This window comes from Ranitomeya variabilis, chromosome 5 (genome assembly GCF_051348905.1).
Source record: "Ranitomeya variabilis isolate aRanVar5 chromosome 5, aRanVar5.hap1, whole genome shotgun sequence".
Taxonomy (NCBI): domain Eukaryota; kingdom Metazoa; phylum Chordata; class Amphibia; order Anura; family Dendrobatidae; genus Ranitomeya; species Ranitomeya variabilis.
Genome location: NC_135236.1, coordinates 460,693,683 through 460,701,165, shown reverse-complemented (window position 1 = coordinate 460,701,165; position 7,483 = coordinate 460,693,683).

The following is a 7,483-nucleotide window of genomic DNA, read 5'->3' as shown; positions in this document are numbered from 1 at the left end:
CCATTGGGGTCATAACAGTATGCCAGGCCAAAGTTGAATGTTTAATGCATTGCAGAAGTGGGATTATTAGAAAGGAAATTCTGAGTTTTTTTTTTTTTCCCTTTCTTCCTCCCCTTTACCTTTGAGTGGCTTGCTGCAGACATGAATGTCCAGACCTTGATTAGTGTTTTGATTGGTGTGGACCAGCTTGCTGCTCGTGTGCAGGGCATACAAGATTTTGTTACCAGTAGTCCTATGTCTGAACCTAAAATACCTATTCCTGAACTGTTCTCTGGAGACCGATTTAAGTTTAGGAATTTCAGGAATAATTGTAAATTGTTTCTATCTCTGAGACCCCGTTCATCTGGAGACTCAGCTCAGCAAGTAAAAATTGTTATCTCTTTCTTACGGGGCGACCCTCAGGATTGGGCCTTCTCGCTAGCGCCAGGAGATCCGGCATTGTCAAATATTGATGCGTTTTTTCTGGCGCTCGGATTGCTTTACGAGGAACCCAATCTTGAAATTCAGGCAGAAAAAGCCTTGCTGGCTATTTCTCAGGGCCAGGATGAAGCTGAAGTGTATTGCCAAAAATTTCGGAAATGGTCCGTGCTTACTCAGTGGAATGAGTGTGCTCTGGCCGCAAATTTCAGAAATGGCCTTTCTGAAGCCATTAAGAATGTGATGGTGGGTTTCTCCATTCCTACAAGTCTGAATGATTCCATGGCGCTGGCTATTCAAATTGACCGGCGTTTTCGGGAGCGCAAAGCCGATAATCCTCTTGTGGTGTTGTCTGAACAAACACCTGATTTAATGCAATGTGGTAGAATTCAGACTAGAAATGAACGGAAAAATCATAGACGTCAGAATGGGTTGTGTTTTTACTGTGGTGATTCTACACATGTTATATCAGCATGCTCTAAACAAGGGTTGTTAGTCCTGTCGCCATTGGTAATTTGCAACCTAAATTTATTTTGTCTGTGACTTTAATTTGCTCATTGTCTTCCTACCCTGTTATGGCGTTTGTGGATTCAGGTGCTGCCCTGAGTCTTATGGATCTGTCATTTGCCAAGCGCTGTGGTTTTGTTTGTTCTTGAGCCGTTGGTAAATCCTATCCCTCTTAGAGGTATTGATGCTACGCCATTGGCGGAAAATAAACCGCAGTTTTGGACACAGGTAACCATGTGCATGACTCCTGAACATCGGGAGGTGATTCGTTTTCTTGTTCTGCATAAAATGCATGATTTGGTCGTTTTGGGGCTGCCATGGTTGCAGACCCATAATCCAGTCTTGGATTGGAAGGCAATGTCTATGTCAAGTTGGGGCTGTCAGGGAATTCATGGTGATTCCCCGCCGGTGTCTATTGCTTCCTCTACTCCTTCGGAAGTTCCTGAGTATTTGTCTGATTTTCAGGATGTATTCAGCGAGTCCAGGTCCAGTGCTCTGCCTCCTCATAGGGACTGTGACTGCGCTATAGATTTGATTCCAGGCAGTAAATTTCCTAAGGGAAGACTATTTAATCTGTCTGTACCTGAGCATACCGCAATGCGTTCGTATATCAAGGAATCTCTGGAGAAGGGGCATATCCGTCCATCCTCTTCCCCTCTTGGTGCTGGATTCTTTTTTGTGGCCAAGAAAGACGGATCTTTGAGACCTTGTATTGACTATCGGCTTCTGAATAAAATCACTGTTAAATTTCAGTATCCTTTGCCTCTGTTGTCGGACTTGTTTGCCCGGATTAAAGGTGCCAAGTGGTTCACCAAAATAGATCTTCGTGGTGCGTACAACCTTGTGCGCATTAAGCAAGGAGATGAATGGAAAACTGCATTTAATATGCCCGAAGGTCATTTTGAGTACTTGGTGATGCCTTTTGGGCTCTCTAATGCTCCTTCAGTGTTTCAGTCCTTTATGCATGATATTTTCCGGAAGTATCTGGATAAATTTATGATTGTTTATCTGGATGATATTCTGTTTTTTTCTGATGATTGGGACTCGCATGTAGAGCAGGTCAGGATGGTGTTTCAGGTTTTGCGTGATAATGCTTTGTTTGTTAAGGGCTCAAAGTGTCTCTTTGGAGTACAGAAGGTTCCCTTTTTGGGTTTTATTTTTTCCCCCTCTGCGGTGGAGATGGACCCAGTCAAGGTCCGAGCTATTCATGATTGGACTCAACCCACGTCAGTTAAGAGTCTTCAGAAGTTCTTGGGTTTTGCTAACTTCTACCGTCGTTTTATCGCTAATTTTTCTAGCGTTGTTAAACCTTTGACGGATATGACCAAGAAAGGTTCTGATGTTGCTAACTGGGCTCCTGCAGCCGTGGAAGCTTTCCAAGAGTTGAAGCGCCGGTTTACTTCAGCGCCTGTTTTGTGCCAGCCTGATGTCTCACTTCCCTTTCAGGTTGAAGTGGATGCTTCTGAGATTGGGGCAGGGGCCGTTTTGTCGCAGAGAGGCCCTGGTTGCTCTGTAATGAGACCATGTGCTTTTTTCTCTAGGAAGTTTTCGCCTGCTGAGCGGAATTATGATGTTGGCAATCGGGAGTTGCTGGCCATGAAGTGGGCATTTGAGGAGTGGCGTCATTGGCTCGAGGGTGCTAAGCATCGTGTGGTGGTCTTGACTGATCACAAGAATCTGATGTATCTCGAGTCTGCTAAACGCCTGAATCCTAGACAGGCCCGTTGGTCATTGTTTTTCTCCCGTTTTGACTTTGTGGTCTCGTATTTACCAGGTTCAAAGAATGTGAAGGCTGATGCTCTTTCAAGGAGCTTTGTGCCTGACTCTCCTGGAGTCGTTGAACCAGTTGGTATTCTTAAAGAGGGAGTAATCTTGTCAGCCATTTCTCCGGATTTGCGACGTGTGTTGCAGAGATTTCAGGCTGGTAGACCTGACTCTTGTCCACCTGACAGACTGTTTGTTCCTGATAAGTGGACCAGCAGAATCATTTCCGAGGTTCATTCCTCGGTGTTGGCAGGGCATCCGGGAATTTTTGGCACCAGAGATTTGGTGGCTAGGTCCTTTTGGTGGCCTTCCTTGTCACGGGATGTGCGGTCATTTGTGCAGTCCTGTGGGACTTGTGCTCGAGCTAAGCCTTGCTGTTCTCGTGCCAGCGGGTTGCTCTTGCCCTTGCCTGTCCCGAAGAGGCCTTGGACACACATTTCCATGGATTTCATTTCAGATCTTCCGGTGTCTCAGGGCATGTCTGTCATCTGGGTGGTATGTGATCGCTTTTCCAAGATGGTCCATTTGGTATCTTTGCCTAAGCTGCCTTCCTCTTCCGATCTGGTTCCTCTGTTCTTTTAGAATGTGGTTCGTTTACACGGCATTCCTGAGAATATCGTATCTGACAGAGGATCCCAGTTTGTTTCCAGGTTCTGGCGATCCTTTTGTGCTAAGATGGGCATTGACTTGTCGTTTTCGTCTGCCTTTCATCCTCAGACTAATGGACAAACGGAGCGAACTAATCAGACTCTGGAGGCTTATTTGAGGTGTTTTGTTTCTGCAGATCAGGATGATTGGGTGACCTTCTTGCCGTTGGCTGAGTTTGCCCTTAATAATCGGGCTAGTTCCGCTACTTTGGTTTCGCCATTTTTCTGCAACTCTGGTTTCCATCCTCGTTTTTCCTCAGGACATGTGGAGCCTTCTGACTGTCCTGGGGTAGATTCTGTGGTGGATAGGTTGCAGCAGATTTGGAATCATGTGGTGGACAACTTAAAGTTGTCACAGGAGAAGGCTCAGCGTTTTGCCAACCGCCGCCGCGGTGTGGGTCCCCGACATCGTGTTGGGGATTTGGTATGGCTGTCTTCTCGATTTGTTCCTATGAAGGTCTCCTTTCCTAAATTTAAGCCTCGCTTCATCGGTCCTTACAAGATATTGGAAATCCTTAATCCTGTGTCCTTTCGCTTGGATCTTCCGGTGTCGTTTGCCATTCACAACGTGTTCCATAGGTCTTTGTTGCGGCGGTACGTTGTACCTGTGGTCCCTTCTGTTGAGCCTCCTGCTCAGGTGTTGGTTGAGGGCGAGTTGGAGTACGTGGTGGAGAAGATCTTGGATTCTCGTCTCTCCAGGCGGAGGCTTCAGTATCTGGTCAAGTGGAAGGGCTATGGTCAGGAGGATAATTCCTGGGTGGTTGCCTCTGATGTGCATGCGGCCGATTTAGTTTGTGCCTTTCACGCTGCTCATCCTGATCGCCCTGGTGGTCTTGGTGAGGGTTCGGTGACCCCTCCTTAAAGGGGGGGTACTGTTGTGAATTAGACATTTTTGGCTCCCTCTTGTGGTCACTAGTGATATGACTCTGGGATTGTCTTTCCTCAGTTTGGCACCCACCTGGGTCGTTAGTCCAGGGGTGTTGCTATATGAACTTCCTGAATTCTCAGTCTGGTGCCTGGCATCGTTGTAATCAGTTCTTTCTGTTTGCTCCTGTCTGCTGGTCCTGGTTCGTGCATAATTAAGCTAAGTCCTGCTTCCTTGTTTTTTGGTTATTTGTATTGCTATTATTTTTTGTCCAGCTTGTACTAAATGTGATTCCTGATTTTGCTGGAAGCTCTAGGGGGCTGGTATTCTCCCCCCGGGCCGTTAGACGGTTCGGGGGTTCTTGAATATCCAGCGTGGAAATTTTGATAGGGTTTTTGCTGACCGTATAAGTCATCTTACTATATTCTGCTATTAGTCAGTGGGCCTCTCTTTGCTAAATACCTAGTTCATTCTTATGTTTGTCTTTTCTTCTTACCTCACCGTTATTATTTGTTGGGGGCTTGTATCCAACTTTTGGGGTCTTTTCTCTGGAGGCAAGAAAGGTCTATCTTTTCCCTTTTAGGGTTAGTTAGTTCTCCGGCTGGCGCGAGACGTCTAGAACCAACGTAGGCACGTTCCCCGGCTGCTGCTATTTGTGGTGCTAGGATTAGATATACAGTCAGCCCAGTTACCACTGCCCTATGAGCTGTTTTTTTGTGTTTGCAGACTTAGAATTTATTTCTGAGACCCTCTGCCATTGGGGTCATAACAGGGTTGGGGCTAAAGTTAGGGTTAGGGTTGGGGGTAAAGTTAGGGTTAGGGTTTGGATTACATTTACGGTTGGGATTAGGGTTAGGGGTGTGTCAGGGTTAGGGGTATGGTTAGGGTTACCATTGGGATTAGGGTTAGGGGTGTGTTTGGATTAGGGTTTCAAGTAGAATTGGGCTCTCCCGTGCGCCCAAACAGGGGTTTACCCCAACATATGGGGTATCAGCGTACTCGGGACAATTTGGACAACAACTTTTGGGGTCCAAGTTCTCTTGTTATCCTTGGGAAAATAAAAATTTGGGGGGCTAAAATTCATTTTTGTGGGAAAAAAAGATTTTTTATTTTCACGGCTCTGCGTTGTAAACTGTCTTGAAACACTTGGGGGTTCAAAGTTCTCACAACACATCTATATAAGTTCCTTGGGAGGTCTAGTTTCCAATATGGGGTCACTTCTTGGGGGTTTCTACTGTTTGGGTACATCAGGGGCTCTGCAAATGCAACGTGACGCCTGCAGACCAATCCATCTAAGTCTGCATTCCAAATGGCGCTCCTTCCCTTCCAAGCTCTGCCATGCGCCCAAACAGTGGTTCCCCCCCACATACAGGATATCAGCGTACTCAGGACAAATTGGACAACAACATTTGGGGTCCAATTTCTCCTGTTACCCTTGGGAAAATACAAAACTGGGGGTTAATAAATCATTTTTGTGAAAAAAAAAAGAATTTTTATTTTCTCGGCTCTGCGTTATAAACTGTAGTGAAACACTTGGGGGTTCAAAGCTCTCAAAACACACCTAGATATGTTCCTTTGGGGGTGTACTTTCCAAAATGGTGTCACATGTGGGGGATTTTAATGTTTAGGCACATCAGGGGCTCTCCAAACGCGACATGGTGTCCCATCTCAATTCCAGTCAATTTTGCATTGAAAAGTCAAACGGCGCTCCTTCCCTTCCGAGCTCTGCCATGCGCCCAAACAGTCGTTTACCCCCACATATGGAGGTATCATCGTACTCAGGACAAATTGCACAACAACTTTTGGGGTCCAATTTCTTCTCTTACACTTGGGAAAATAAAAAATTGGGGGCAATAATATCATTTTTGTGAATAAATATGATTTTTTATTTTTACGGCCCTGCATTAAAAACTTCTGTGAAGCACTTGTTGGGTCAAAGTGCTCACCACACATCTAGATAAGTTCATTCAGGGGTCTACTTTCCAAAATGGTGTCACTTGTGGGGGGTTTCAATGTTTAGACACATCAGAGGCTCTCCAAACGCAACATGGCGTCCCATCTTAATTCCAGTCAATTTTGCATTGAAAAGTAAAATGGCGCTCCTTCCCTTCCGAGTTCTGCTATGCGCCCAAACAGTGATTTACCCCCACATATGGGGTATCAGCGTACTCAGGACAAATTGCACAACAATTTTTGCGATCCAATTTCTTCTCTTACCCTTGGGAAAATAAAAAATTGGGGACGAAAATATCATTTTTGTGAAAAAATATGATTTTTTATTTTTACGGCTCTGCATTATAAACTTCTGTGAAGCACTTGGTGGGTAAAAGTGCTCACCACACATCTAGATAAGTTCCTTATGGGGTCTACTTTCCAAAATGGTGTCATTTGTGGGGGGTTTCAATGTTTACACACATCAGGGGCTCTCCAAATGCAACATGGCGTCCCATCTCAATTCCAGTCAATTTTGCATTGAAAAGTAAAATGGCGCTCCTTTCCTTCCGAGCTCTGCCATGTGCCCAAACAGTTGTTTACCCCAACATATGGGGTATCAGCGTACTCAGGATAAATTGGACAACAAATTTTGGGGTCCATTTTCTCCTGCTACCCTTGGTAAAATAAAACAAATTGGAGCTGAAATAAATTTTGTGTGAAAAAAAGTTAAATGTTCATTTTTATTTAAACATTCCAAAAATGAATGTGGTATTGAGCACCTTGAGGGGTGCAGTTTTTAGAAAGGTGTCACACTTGGGTATTTTCTATCATATAGACCCCTCAAAATGACTTCAAATGAGGTGTGGTTCCTAAAAAAAAATGGTGTTGTAAAAATGAGAAATTGCTGGTCAACTTTTAACCCTTATGACTCCCTAACAAAAAAAAATTTTGGTTCCAAAATTGTGCTGATATAAAGTAGACATGTGTGAAATGTTATTTATTAAGTATTTTGCATGACATATCTCTGTGATTTAAGGGAAAGTTGGAAAATTGCAAAATTTTCAAAATTTTCGCCAAATTTCCATTTTTTTCACAAACAACGCAAGTTATATTGAATAAATTTTACCACTATCATGAAGTACAATATGTCATGAGAAAACAGTGTCAGAATCGCCAAGATCTGTTGAAGCATTCCAGAGTTATAACCTCATAAAAGACAGTGGTCAGAATTGTAAAAATTGGCCTGGTCATTAACGTGCAAACCACCCTCGGGGCTTAAGGAGTTAAAAATATGATCTGGGTGTTGAATCATAGACCATGGTCACCCTGGTGATATGGTGGTGGAGGA